This window comes from Lynx rufus, unplaced genomic scaffold (genome assembly GCF_022079265.1).
Source record: "Lynx rufus isolate CCGP_SWC_20201006 ecotype Redwood Valley unplaced genomic scaffold, mLynRuf1.p SCAF_11, whole genome shotgun sequence".
Lineage (NCBI taxonomy): Eukaryota > Metazoa > Chordata > Mammalia > Carnivora > Felidae > Lynx > Lynx rufus.
In genome coordinates this window covers 14,226,814-14,240,094 of record NW_025814825.1, presented here as the reverse complement: position 1 = coordinate 14,240,094, position 13,281 = coordinate 14,226,814, and the positions used below count along the sequence as shown (strand labels likewise).

At 50.1% G+C, this 13,281-nt stretch overlaps 1 long non-coding RNA gene across 1 annotated transcript; it reads left to right on the top strand.

Moving 5' to 3' along the window:
• The first annotated feature begins 231 nt into the window (after positions 1–231).
• On the top strand, positions 232–4,502 carry LOC124506891 (uncharacterized). Its single transcript, XR_006960891.1, has 3 exons — positions 232–1,221; positions 2,437–2,585; positions 4,406–4,502. It is a non-coding gene; the product is annotated as an uncharacterized LOC124506891 (long non-coding RNA).
• The last annotated feature ends 8,779 nt before the right edge of the window (positions 4,503–13,281 follow it).

Here is a 13,281-nt window from a genome sequence, read left to right as displayed (position 1 = left end):
GGGACTCAAATTCGATGAACACAAGGGCCCTCCGCGAGCCCTACAAACCGACAGCGGTTCGGTGGTGTCTCCCCCGCCCTCTGTACCCGAGAGTCCTCGGGCGTCTGCCGGGTCCTAGCGCCCCTCCTTCCAAGGCGCTTTGTGTAAAAGAACCGGAGAGTTGCATCAGGACCAAGGACTAGATCTCCGGAAAAGTCCGGGAGTGCAATGGTCATCCCCTGTTTCGTCATTCAGGCGGGGCCACAGGATATCTGGCTTGATGGCAGTGCTCGGGGACGAATAATGATTGCTGAGGGTGGGAGGAGGTTCGGACGGACTCGACCTTTACGTCTTTAAAGGCTTATCAATCTGGGACACCGGGATCCCGATAGAAGAGGGAACCAAATTTACAGCAGACGCTCCCACTCCGGGAGCCTAACCAGATCCGACTGGCAGGCCTCGCCTCGGGGGCGGGCTTGCGCGTGACAGATGACACTTGCTGGAGGTCGGGCCCCTGCCATCCCCACCCCCACCTAATTAAAAAAAAAAAAAGGCTGACCCGTGGGCCTTTCGGGCAAACCGTGACTCGAACCAGAAAGGACCGGAATTGAGGCCCTGCACCGCCCCCCTCCCCCATTTTCCAGATGGAGGAACCAATTATGGAGACAAATTTATGGATAAAAAATAAATTAGGGGGAGTCAGATTAGGAGATAGCGTTAAGATTGCCGCACAACAGAATAGTCTTTTGGCCGCTGGGGCGATTAAGGCCTGAACACTGGCCCTTTCTTCCTGTCCTCCGAGTTCCAGTCACTTACTGGGAGCCTTAAAGACACCAGGGTCAGGGGGGTTAGGGGAAGTGCTTGGAGGGCTGGTGGTGGTAGATGACATTCTCTTGAAATCACAGTTTACTGAGGTGGGGTGACCCGTATGGATGTGGCCTTGTCGCCAGGACAGAAGGTTAGGGAATGAATCCATCAGAGTACTATTCCCTCTTCCCACCAGACAGACTGGGTTGGGGACACCTGAGACAGAAGGAGATAGTTTGGGGATGTTTTTCTTTTTCATCTCTCTCTCTCTCTCTCTCCCTCTCTTTGTGGCAGGAAAAAAAGGAAATATTTCAGAAAAAAATGTGGAACACTAAGAAAAATAGAGGTTTTTTAAAAAGTGGATATTCGTAAGCAAAAGAATCCAGAGACCGTGTGGAGAGCTCAGTTCACCAGAAACCATTCATATTCAATATGGTATTTGTGTGGTGCATTTGAATGTTTGTGTGTGTGTTGAATATGTGCAGTGTGTCTGCAGTGTAGGGTTTGTGCTTTGTATGTATTTTGTGTGTATGTGTGTGGAATATCTGTGGTGTGAGTGCACTGTGTGTGTAGATCTTAGTGGGTGTTGGTTATGGTGTGGTGTATGTGAACTGTGTGTGTGGTATATATGAATTGTGAATGTGGTTTATATGTGGAGTATATGCAGCGTAAGTGTGGGCTGTGCAGTGTGCATATGTGTGTGTTATTTGTGTGGCAGCGAAACATGGTCATGAAACAGTGTGCTAAGCACATTTTATCATTCACTGTCTCACTCTGTTATTGCCAAGTTTTTCCCAAATGGGAAGGCCTGTGTTAATGGGCACTGAGTAATTTTGTTTCTTTTCAAAAGAAATCCACTAATGTTGTTGCCTCATTGTGTTTTCTAAAAATATGGAAAAAAGGACCAGCAGTCTTAGCCCTGGACGTCTCTCCCAGAGCAGAAGGGGTGGGCTGCAGAATAAACAATCACCTACAAGGAGGACTGGGGGCCGGGGAGGCTCCAAACGACTTTCCTCACTGACCCCCTTCTCCCCTGTGAAGGAGGGGTCAAAGCCCCATACCATTGTCTTCCAGGAGAACCTTTGGACCTGGAAGAGGAATTTCTTAACTGTTAGCCCCTCTGTGGAGTCAGGGTAAAGGGCGTTGATCCATCGTGTGAGGGGAAGGGAAGGGTAGGATCCCTTCCATCTGGCTGGGGCTGCGAAGACTTCATTACCACCCCACTTACCCCTCCCACTATTGAAGCAGATGGGGGTGTGGGAAACACCTAAAATGTGTAACTCCTGGGGGAGGAGGAAGCTCAGTCTCCTCACCTCTAAGCCAGGCCTCCTTGGAGACCTCAAAGATCCCGTAAACCCTGCATTTGGTGTGCTTCTCTCTCCCTACTACTCCCCTTGGGCCTAAGCTGGCTGCAGGTCAGACTTGCCTGAACATGCCCCTGCCTGAAGCTTTGGAGACCCAGCTCTGGCATCCCTGCAGCCAAGAAGCCTTCCCCAGCACGCCCACCCCTACCCTCCCATCCCTTAGGTGCCCCTCCTCATGTCATCCTTATACCTGTGTATATCTCTTGTTAATAATTGTTTCCACTTTAGTCTTCTTATTGGACTATGAGCTTCTTGAGGATGGTGTTCTACTCTCCTTAACTTCCAGTGGACAGCACATAGTAAAGGCTCAGTGAACATTTCTTGGATGAACAGATGAATGGATGGATGGATGGATGGATGGATAGATGGATGGATGAAGCAAGAAGGTGAATTTTCCCAGAATTGTAGACCTACATCTGGATTCCCAAGACCAAGGTGGGCCTTTGGGGTGGACCTTCAGAAGACCTGGATGCTACGTTTCTATCCTTCTTCTGACAAGTGCTGCCCAAAGTCTTGAATGTATCTGAACCTTTTCCTCCTTTCTCAGCTCAGGTCTGGGAATGGGGCTTCTAAGGCCCCAATTTAGTTCTCCAATTCGAAGATAGCATACAACCCAAGGAAGCTGGGGAGAGAGGGGACATTGTGTAGAGGGCTGATGTGGGGAATCTTTTCAAGCAATTAGTACTTTGCCTTCAAGTGCTTCAAAATACTTAAAAAAATCTTTTGACATAAAATTCACATACACATTCACAATTTTTTTAATTTTTATTTTTGAGACAGACAGAGAGAGAGAGAGAGAGACAGAGCAAAGGGGATGAGGGGCAGAGAGAGAGGGAGATCCAGAATCCAAAGCAGGCTCCAGGCTCTGAGCTATCAGCACAGAGCCTGACAGGGGGCTCGAACTCATGAACTGCAAGATCATGACCTGGGCCAAAGTTGGAAGCTTAACTGACTGAGCCACCCAGGTGCCCCACGATGAACAATTTTAAAGTGAACGATTCAGTGGCATTTAATTCATTTCCAATGTTGTGCAACCACTATCTCTAATTCCAAAACATCTTTATTACCTCAAAGGAGACCCCAGATCCAAGCGCTGGGTCACTCTCGTCAAAATCCTTTTGAAGTTTATATTCCCTTGTTGGAATAGGGTTGCTCCTTTGCCCAACTCCAGAGGGCATCCTTTGCTTTTGAGTCTGTGCATTTACATATGTCTTCTAGGGAATTGTGCTCTAGGGAGCACGGGTCACATAGACGTAATGTGCAACATGGACATCAAGACAACCACGGGGAGACTGGCTGAACTCTGAGCAGGAGTGGCCTAGTGTCACGTCCTGGGTCCTGAGTGACTCAGGCCTCTGGAGCTGGTAACCAGGCCCCATGTCCCAGTCACTGTGGCCAGAGCCCTGACCACACAGACACTGCCTCTTCCCGGGCCCTGCTCTATTCCCGTGGGACCTGCCACAGCCTGCAATTGAAAGTCAATGAGCACTCACTCCTGGCCTCCTGCCTCTCCCGGTTCAGGCGGTTTTTGTCCAGCGCACCGATTCCCAGGGCCTCGGTCTGGCAAGTCGCCCGAGTCGAGTTTGGGAAGTTAAACCAGATCTTGGGGTGGGAACCCTAGAAGTCAGGATGGGAACCCCTGAAGGCCAGCCAGCTTGCCTGCAAGGCTCAGCTTGGGCACCTTCGCAGTTCTTTGGAAACATCTCATTGAGGGTAGTGGAGGTGGCGGGAGGAGCCAGTGGGTCAGGGCGGTGGGGAGAAGGTGGAGGGGTGTGGTAGGAGGTGGGGACAGTGGAGCCAGCAAAAGTGTTCCCAGGACTTCTGCGGCTTTTTTACTTGAAAAACAACAAACAACCTTGTCAAAATAAGCAGCGCGGTAAGTGCACCCGGTTTATTAGGAGGGTTGTGAAAAGCTATTGACAGCCCAGGGCTTCAGGTAGGATTTTGATTGCACTGTTGGAAGAAGCACTAAAAACTCAGTGGGGAGTCTTTTTGCAAATGAAATTACTTTTTGAAATGGAAATGCTAACAATACAATGTATTGTATAGGCTTAAAAAGAATATGTCTTAAAAACTACCATCTATACCCTGAGGAATGAAAACAGTGCCATTCTACAGATGAGGAAATTGAGGCCCAGAGTGAGTCCAGGAATCCTTTCAACCAATGGCTTTCAAGCCCAACTGATAATTAGAATCATCTGGGGAGCTTGTTACCATAGATTCTCATCTCTCCACCCCCTATTTTAATTTGGTAGGTCTGTGTGGGGCCCTTTCGTACAACAGCCCCCTAGGCGATCCTGACGCTCGGCTCCATTTTAGTTGGAATGTCTGCTGACCTCTCAGAAAGAAAGGTAGGTCCTCAAAGAAATGCTGGATTGGCTCCCCAGCCTATGAAAGGGCCTGCCTGTGGGTTGGGGTGGGTTAGGGGCAGGTGACGTGGCGTGCAGTTGTGAAGACTGGGCCCACACAGGGTCATGGTGAGCTCACAGCCAGCTAGTTCTTCTGGGCCCCTAGGTTTCACAAGTCATTTCCTTCAGGAACAGGGCAAGGGCAGGGGGAACCCCACAAAGGGCTGGCTCAATAAACCACCATGTCAAAGGATGGGGTTTTTGAGAGCTGGTGGGATAGCCTAGCGGAGGATCCTGACAGACCTCCCTTTACCCCAGCAGTGGTGAGAGGCACAGAGGCTTACCAGACTTCCACTGCTCCCCGCCTTGTTTCCCACATAGCCAGAGGGGTCAAGGGGTCCTAGGGGACGCAGCCAGACTCCAGGACACCGGCTCTTTTCTCACTAATCCACCAGGATGCCTCTCAGGAAGGAATCCCATATGTTCCAGGGCGAGCTTTCAGCCAGCTTCCCAGGATCCCTCTCCCACTCGGGCTTCTGAACCCTTTTGCGGAAAGAAAACAAAGAGGAGGGAAGGCCAGAGGCAACACCTCTCTCCAGTTAGTGCCCGAGGCCTAGGCTAAATGTCCCTTGATTTCTGGCCTTGTGAGGGGACAGGAATAACCTAACCTGAGTTCAGGTTATGTAGCCACTGTGCTGTGGCCTGAAGCAGCCTCTTGGAAGCATGACATGTCTTTGAATTCCAGTATTTTTTTTTTTTTTTTTTTTACAAATAATGCAATCTTGCATTCTCTTTTTACATGTTATCTGTAATTAATCTGTGTTAATTTTAGTAGCAAACTTTTATTTATTTATTTTAATTTTCTTTTAACATTTATTTATTTTTGAGAGACACAGCATGAGCGGGAAGGGGCAGAGAGAGAGAAGGAGACAGAATCTGAAGCAGGCTCCAGGCTCTGAGCTGTCAGCACAGACCCTGATGTGGGGCTCGAACCCACAAACTGTGAGATCATGACCTGAGCCAAAGTCGGATGCTCAACCGACTGAGCCACCCAGGAGCCCCACTTTTACTTATTTTTTAAGTAACCTCAGCATGGGGCTCAAACTCATGACCCGGAGATCAAGAGTCACATGTATGCTTTACCAACTGAGCCAGCCAGGTGCCCCTAGTAGCAAACTTTTAAATCATCAGTTAATATTACTTAATTTCTCCCTTCCCCTCCCAAAACAAACAAACAACCGAGTAAAACCTTTTTAAAAAAAAAAATTTTTTTTTTTTTACATGTATTTATTATTGAGAGACAGAGCTAGACAGAGCATGAGCATGGGAGGGGCAGAAAGAGAAGGAGACAGAATTTGAAGAAGGCTTCAGGCTCTGAGCTGTCAGCACAGAGCCCTATGCAGGGCTTGAACCCACCAACTGGGAGGTCATGACCAGAGCCGAAGTTGGACGCCCAACCGACTGAGCCACCCAGGCGCCGCCCCACCCTGCCCCCCCCGCCGGTAAAACCTTTTAATAAAAAAAAAGACACTGCGATTATCCTGTGGTTTCATGTAGTGTTGGGATTTTCATACCCCAGTTTTGAAAACCCAGAACTAGAGCGTCTCAAAGGCCTCTTTAACTTCCACAAGGATTGTAGTGAAGGAAAAATCACGAGCTGCTTTTCTAAAACTCCCAGGCCTGGCCTGTAGGGGGGTGGACCATCTGGAAGATGTCTGCCCAGGAAGGTAGAAACAGGCGGTCCAGGTCCAGCCCTTACAGTTTTCTTGCCTTTTGAGGGTTTCCAATTGCCATATATCAAAAGGGAAGGAGGGGTCAGAGTGGGTTTGTTCTTCAAGGTGGGGGTGGGTGGGGGTGGGGGTGACAAGAAAGATCTGAGCTGCCACAATGGGGACAGCCTGAATCCAGGCTCACAGCTTGCCTGGACTGTAAAATGAGCTCACTAATTTTGCTTTTTGAGAAACAAGACACCAGGAGGGCTGTCTAGCCTCTGGGTATCCCAATGGGTACCCCAAGGGTTTGAGGTGAATGGGGCTGGATTAGAATGCTCAGCAGAGAGGTCCAGTTGACCCTCTCTCACTGTCAGAATCTTTCTGTCAGTGGAATGAACCTTACAGTCTTTGAATGTTAGGGCCCGAGGGCCCTGGAAGAGTACCTCTTCCAGCCTTCCCACCTGCCCACTTTATGTACAAGGAACCGAGCTGGAGGGCGAGTAGGCCTAAGTGTTGCCTGAGATCTCCCACTCTCCTGGCAGTTAGACCTCATTCAGTCTTTAGGAACTTTCTTTTCTCAGGCTTGCACCACTTCCTCACCCCCCTGCCAAGCCTGTCTGTAATTTCACTCAGAAGTGTGTTTTTAGTAGCCAAAGGTTTGGGAAACACAGGTCTATGCGAAAGGCAGCTGCCCAGGGTCTACTAGGCTTTTTTCTGAAATTCCTTGGATGGCAGGTGATTGGGAACTGCCAGTTCTACCTGGCAACTTTGCCACGTGCTCACAAAGATCTGTGACCTTTCTGGAGCCCTTTGTGCTGTTAAGAGCACGTCCATGTTCTAAAGTATTTTCATAACGCCATCAATAAAAATAACTAATATTGTATAGTGTACTGGTGCCTCACCAGTGTCCTTTTACAGGTAAGAAAACAGGTTCAGATAGGTGCAGTGACTTGCCTAAGGTCATACAGTCATTCAGGTTGGAGCCATGACTCTAGATCTAGGCTCCTTTCCTTAATGCCACCCCACCCCACTGACAGGCTTAGTTGTGAGCCAAAGGGGACCGTATGGCTGGAAATGGGGGCCACTGCGTGTTGGAGAGTGGTGGTATGGAAGAGGTAGAGTGAACACCGGGAATTGCTTTGTTGTTGTTAACAAAAAAACTTTCTCTCCTGGGTTGGTCCTTGTGTTATCTAATAGGGTTCTGCCTCCCCCTGCAGAATTCAGCAGGGCCCGGCAGTGCTGACTCAATAACAAAGCAGACTGCCACCCAACGGGTTTCTCTTTGGCTAGACACCCTCAGACCCAGAAGTGACAGTCCACCACATACCCCCCCTCCAGGTATCCTTCCTGATGGCTCTGGTCCCCTCTAGGAAGGCCAATCTGGGAAGTGGTGCACCAAAAGTGGGCTCTTTCCCTCCCCACAGCGTCCCTTTTGTAACCCACAAAGGACTGGCTTTGGCACAGGAATCCAGGAGCCAGTGCTGAATCTTTTTGTGCTTAAAAAACAAACGCAGAGAAACACAAAAAATTCTAGATCTCCAGATTCTGCTCTGGGAAGAGGTGCACACAAGAGCTGAACCGACTTCCCCAGATATCTATAGCAGCGGTCTGCAGTGGGGCCAGCCCGGATGGGGGAAGGGAAGAACCCCCTGCTCTCCCCTCCTCCCCCCATCCCGCCGAGGTGAGCCCTCAGGGGAGCCCGGCCGTGGAGGTGACAGATGCAGAGCAGCTGAATGGGGGGCAGGGAGGGTAGGTTTGTCTCCGCGGACCCCCTACGGGGTAAGCCGGGACGTGACTTGGAGAACGTGCTTCTGGGGGACCGGTGGGGGAGAAGAGTGGGACTGAGAGAAAGGCGGGGCCGACTCCGGCCCCGCCCCCCCGTGAGGAAAGAGACTCCTCCTACCGTCCGGGGGAACGCTGTCCCGCCACAGATGCTGAGCTCAGCGTTTCGCTCGGGTCTCGGGGCTGCCGGGTGGGGGCAGGGCGAAGGGGCCGGCGCCTTTCTGTTGAGGGCAGAAGAGGGGGAAGTGGGGGAGGAGGGAGAGGCAGAGGAGGCCCTTACAACCCTGAGGCTGTAACTCTCCTCCGACCGGGTCCGCTAACAAAGCGTTCTCTGTTGGGGTAGGGGAGGCCTCCTGGGTGCACGCAAAACCTAGAGGGGCGGTGGGGGGAGCGTCTGTGAGTCATCACCCCAAACCCTGACTTAGCCCCAAGAACCCGCGTCAGCGAGGCCAAGCCCTGTGCCCTCTGACCCCAGGATTTGTTTGATGGAGGGAGTGCAGAGAGCAGTGCCTGCCCCTGGAAGGCTGCAGGCCAGAGCCGCCCAGGCCACCTCCAGCTCGCACAGGAAGGGACTTTTATTTACGGCAACCTTGAAAAGAGCAGAGAATGATCAGCTGGGGAGGGGAAGGAAGAAAACCCTTTGTACCCACCTGGCATAAACGGTTACCCAGGCCAAACGGGTGGGTGGCTATTTTTGAGCTGACCTACATACCTATTTGCCTCTTTATCTTTTTATTATCACACATGGTTATTATGGGAGCTTTTCTTTAGCACTTGGTGCAGCTGCTGCATTTGCTGAGGGCTGCACAATGAGGCGTGTTGCCTCAATCTCCTGGAAAGTTTTAAGAGTCTCTGATCCTGGAAAGAAGGACATCAATAGGTCTTGCAGGAGCTTCCCCAAGCTGTTTCCCCAGAGAACAGGATCCTAATCCTGAAGCACCAACTCCAGAGCTGGACAGCCCTGGAGGCAAGAAATGACATTCAGATTTGACAGCAATGTTACTGGGTTTTGCTGAGGCTGGCCTAAAGCCCCCTTAGCCTCTGGGCCTCCCATTACAGCGAAAGTTGATCTTGTGGTCCTGCCGGGGCCCCACTCTCTGGCCGGTGAGGTTTCCCTTTACAGACAGAGCAAGTGAGGCACAGAGATAAATTGTGGACAGAAGTAGCTAGGATTTACTGCTCCAATTCTGGAGGCAACTCTTTTTTTTCCTTTTTTTTTTTTTTAAAGTAGAAACAGGAAGAGCCTGGCGATTTCTCTTGATATTACCTTTGTTCAACATCACTAAGGCCTCCCTCTTGAACCTTTTAATATCTCCCCATTGTCCTTAGATCAAGTCTGTCTCCTTCCCTTGGCCTAGCCAGCCTTTAGGGCAGCCCCTTGCTATCTCTAGATTCATCTTCCTCCCACAGCCCAGGAGGGGAAAATCACATATGGCTCTAATTACCTCTGAAACGCTCTTAAATTTTCCATAAAGTACAGTATGCAGGGCTTTGTGTATACAACTTTGCACAGTAATATGTATGTAGATGTGCAAAATATATACAGCCATGTACCGTAGATCATAAAGGAGGACATCAAAGTATAAGCATATAATTTACAGTATTTTTAATCACACTAAAGAGAAACAGGTACATAGACCTGGACGTGAGACTGGCAGAGGTAACAGCAGATTTCTGTCTTGTCCTATCTGGTGACCTCTCGAGTAGAGTATGAAATCCTTGCCTGGAAGGAGAATGAGGATACTCGCACTCCTTAAACTATTCTTTTTTGCTTGGGTTTTTCTTTCAATGCCGGTATAATTCACTTCACCCAGGTTCCCTGTGCCGTGTGGGGAGTCTTTCCTCTGTGCTGTCAAGTGTCTTCCCTTCCAGCTGGCTCCTGTCTTCACACTAATTACTCTTCCTGGATGCCTTTCTAGCTCCTTCTAGCTCTGACTGCAGGCTGGTCTCAAGTTCAGGGCCCTCCAGGAGCCCTCTTTGAACATAGGTGGGAATCTCCTTGTTCCCCTGTTGGGGAGTAAGGACAGGGAGTCCAACCCAAACCTGCCTGACTTTGAAGCCCTGCTCAGTTCAGAGGGCTGGGATGTGTTCCTCTCTCCTCACTTGACATCGTGTGTTGAAACGATCCCATCCTGGGTCTGAGGCCACATCACACTGTAAACTCCTTCATGTATTTTAAATCTTTAAACACCCACCAACACCGCCACCACCTACACACACACACACACCTACCTCTGTATGTTAGATATGCTCAGCAAGTATTTGGCCCAGAATTGAATGGAACTAGAGCCTACATGTGACTCAGGGTCAATGTGAAATTGGTGGGAAGTCTCCCCTGCCCCCTCCCAGGCAGTGGGGAACTTGCTTCCTGTGAACTCTGATAGCATTTATTACTGTCACAGAAAGTCAAAACTGAAAGGGGGATTTCCCTTCTTGTCAGATGAGAAGACCAAAGGGAAGTATCCAAAGCAACCCTGAATGGGAACCAGATCCCACAGTCCGCTGGCTTACACTGGCCCTCTCTCCCTTCACCTCATCGCCTCTTCAGAGAGGCCTTCCCTGGTGGCCCCATCCCTTCTTCTCCTCTGTTGTTTCCTTTCAAGGCACTCAGTCAGTATGGAATTATACAGGTATGTATCTGTGTGGGCCCCCAATGCCTTTCTTTCCGACTAAACTGCAAGCTTCAGGAGACCAGGGGTTGTATCTGTTTCATCCTGGAGCTCTAGTGCAGGGCAGGTCCACAGAGTTGCCAATAAATATATATGAGCAGGAAAAAATAAGTATCCATATGGCCTGAGAACCTCCTCATATGTGCCTAGGGCAGCACTGAGATTGGATCAAAAACCATAGAGTTAACAAGCCTCGAGTGCCCTGTCTTGAGGAGCTTAAGGTTAGGAAGGGAGATGAGACACCTAGTGAATAGCCTCACACAAGGAAGATGGTTGAGTCAGGAATGCCCGACAGACCAGGTGTTGTTGCTGTCAAGCGACCTGGGAAGGACAGACTGGAGGTTGGAGGCCTGGGGCAGGGAACCAGTTAGATAGTGATTGCAAAACCTGAAAACCACTGAAGTGTCACAGCAGGAGATTGGTTAAAGAAATACTATCTCCACGCCATAGAATATTATGTGGGTGTGAAAAAGAGGGAGGTAGACTTTGGAAAGATGTCCAAGATATATTGCTAGGTAAAAAGAACAAGTTGCAGAACAGTTTGTGTCCTCTAATCTCATTCTGAAGCAAAAACAGGACACTCCCCTGCAGACACACATTGAACTGTGTGGAGAAAACAACTAGAAAGATGCTGGAAAAACTATTCACAGATGTTATCTCTGAGGGATGGAGGGGAGGGCGAGGTTTTACTTTTTCACTTTGCACCTTCTGCACTGTTGAATTTTGACCATGAACTCAGTACTTTCACAAGAGTTTTTTGTTTTTGTGTTTTGCTATTGCAGAATTGGGGGGTGGGGTGGGGGTTGGGGTGGGTAAAGAGGCGGGGGTGGGGCTGGAGCAGTGGAGACTGCACAGTGAGAGGGCCCTGACAGGACCTAGAAAGGTGGAGGAAGAGTCTGAGAAGGCTATGTGGGTCCGAATGGGGAAAAGGGGGGTTACTATGGAGACACGGTACCAAAGTGGAGGTGGAATGTGAGAAGCACAGTGTAGGATGTGGGGGTCTCATTCAAGGTGACTCACCCCCACAGTGCTGGTGACCCTGGGCAGGGGACAAGGAGCCCAAGGCCAGGAAACTCTGACTTTTGGGAACAAGGGCAAGAAAATGAAGACGGTTGACCTTTAGGACCCTACGGATTCCTTGGCCGGCTCACCATCCTTAGGGTACAAACCGTTCTGGCTGCAGCGTGGAAACAAACAGAGTGAGGAGGGGCCAAAGCCAAAGCCGGCTGGAGGAGGTCTGCCTTTCCACTGGCTGCTGTGGTGTGCCGCCTGGGTCCCCGCCCTCCTCCTGCTTGCTCTTGTGGGCCTATGTCCAGGCCCTGGGTGAAAGGCCAGGACTTCTGGCCCCTTCCGGAGATGAAGCCCCTTCCCAGGACCCGGAGCAGAGGAAGCCAGAACAATGCTGTTCATGGAGATTGGGGGGAGAGGGAGCTCAGTAGGGGCACGGAGAAGTTTCTTGGCTCAGATAAGCCAGTAAGAGCCTAGAGAAGGTCAAAGATGAGGAATGTTCTGTGATTTCTAAGACAGCAGCTCATTTATCTCATAAACACTTGCTCTAAGCCTGAGTCCAATGGTAATACTGTCTCCATTGCAAGCTGGGTAAGAGCCCTCCTCTGAGGGGCTGCATTTGAAGGCTTGTCTCTAGGTCTCTCTATAAAAGGCCCTCTGAAAGGATGAAGGGAAATGTTTGCCATGTGCCATGAGGCACCTCCATTTAGTCTATTTAGTCTGCACTACAACCTTCCAAAGGAGGTATTCTTTGATATCCTGGGAAACTGAGGCTGGGAGGACGGTGCTGTGTCCCTGACCACATGGTTAGGAAGTGTTAAAACTGGGATTTGAACCTGGGTGTGCCTGTGTCCCACTTATAATTTGGTTGCTTGGAGCTTAGAACACATTTTCCCATCAAAATAATGCTGTAAGTGGTGGTTTGGTTGCCATAATGGCCTAGCTCACCCAGGGTATAGCCGGAATTAATTCTATGTTTCAGTGTGGTTGTGGATGAATCAGGCTTCTGCGGGCTAGCCTGGAAACCCACTGGAGAGGGAAAATGCATTTGAGGGTGTGCCCAGCTGGGAACTCTTGCCCTCACTGCAGGGCCTGATTCAGGGCAGACAGGAGATATGGTGGCTCAGGGAGCACTTGTTCATGTCCAGAGCTCTTCCGGTAAGCCCTGGTGAGTTCTAGCCGAACTCACAAACTCACGGGAGGGGGGCAGAGCACTTGTCAGGTTTGGGGTTCATAAGGAAGGGAGTGCCATGAAAGAATGCTAGTTTTCAGACTCTGCACACCTGAGTCCTTTTTCTTCCTCACACTGCCTCTCCACTCCCTGCAGTCCTCTTACCCCTTCCTCCAGGATGATGGAAAACTTGAAACAAGATCTAGGGTTCATTTTCCCCATTCAGTCTGGTAGCTGCCTGGGAAGTGGGTGCACCGGTGACAATGAGTGCACAGGGTCAGGAGCTTTGAGAGTAACTCCAGGGAGGGCATCCACTCATTCATTCATTCGCTTGCTCGCTTATTCATTCAGCAAACATTTGCTGTGGGTATGCTGAGTACTGTGCTCTTTCCTTTTGTGGCACTTCCATTGTCCAAAACATCCTGGGCACGACTGCCTTTG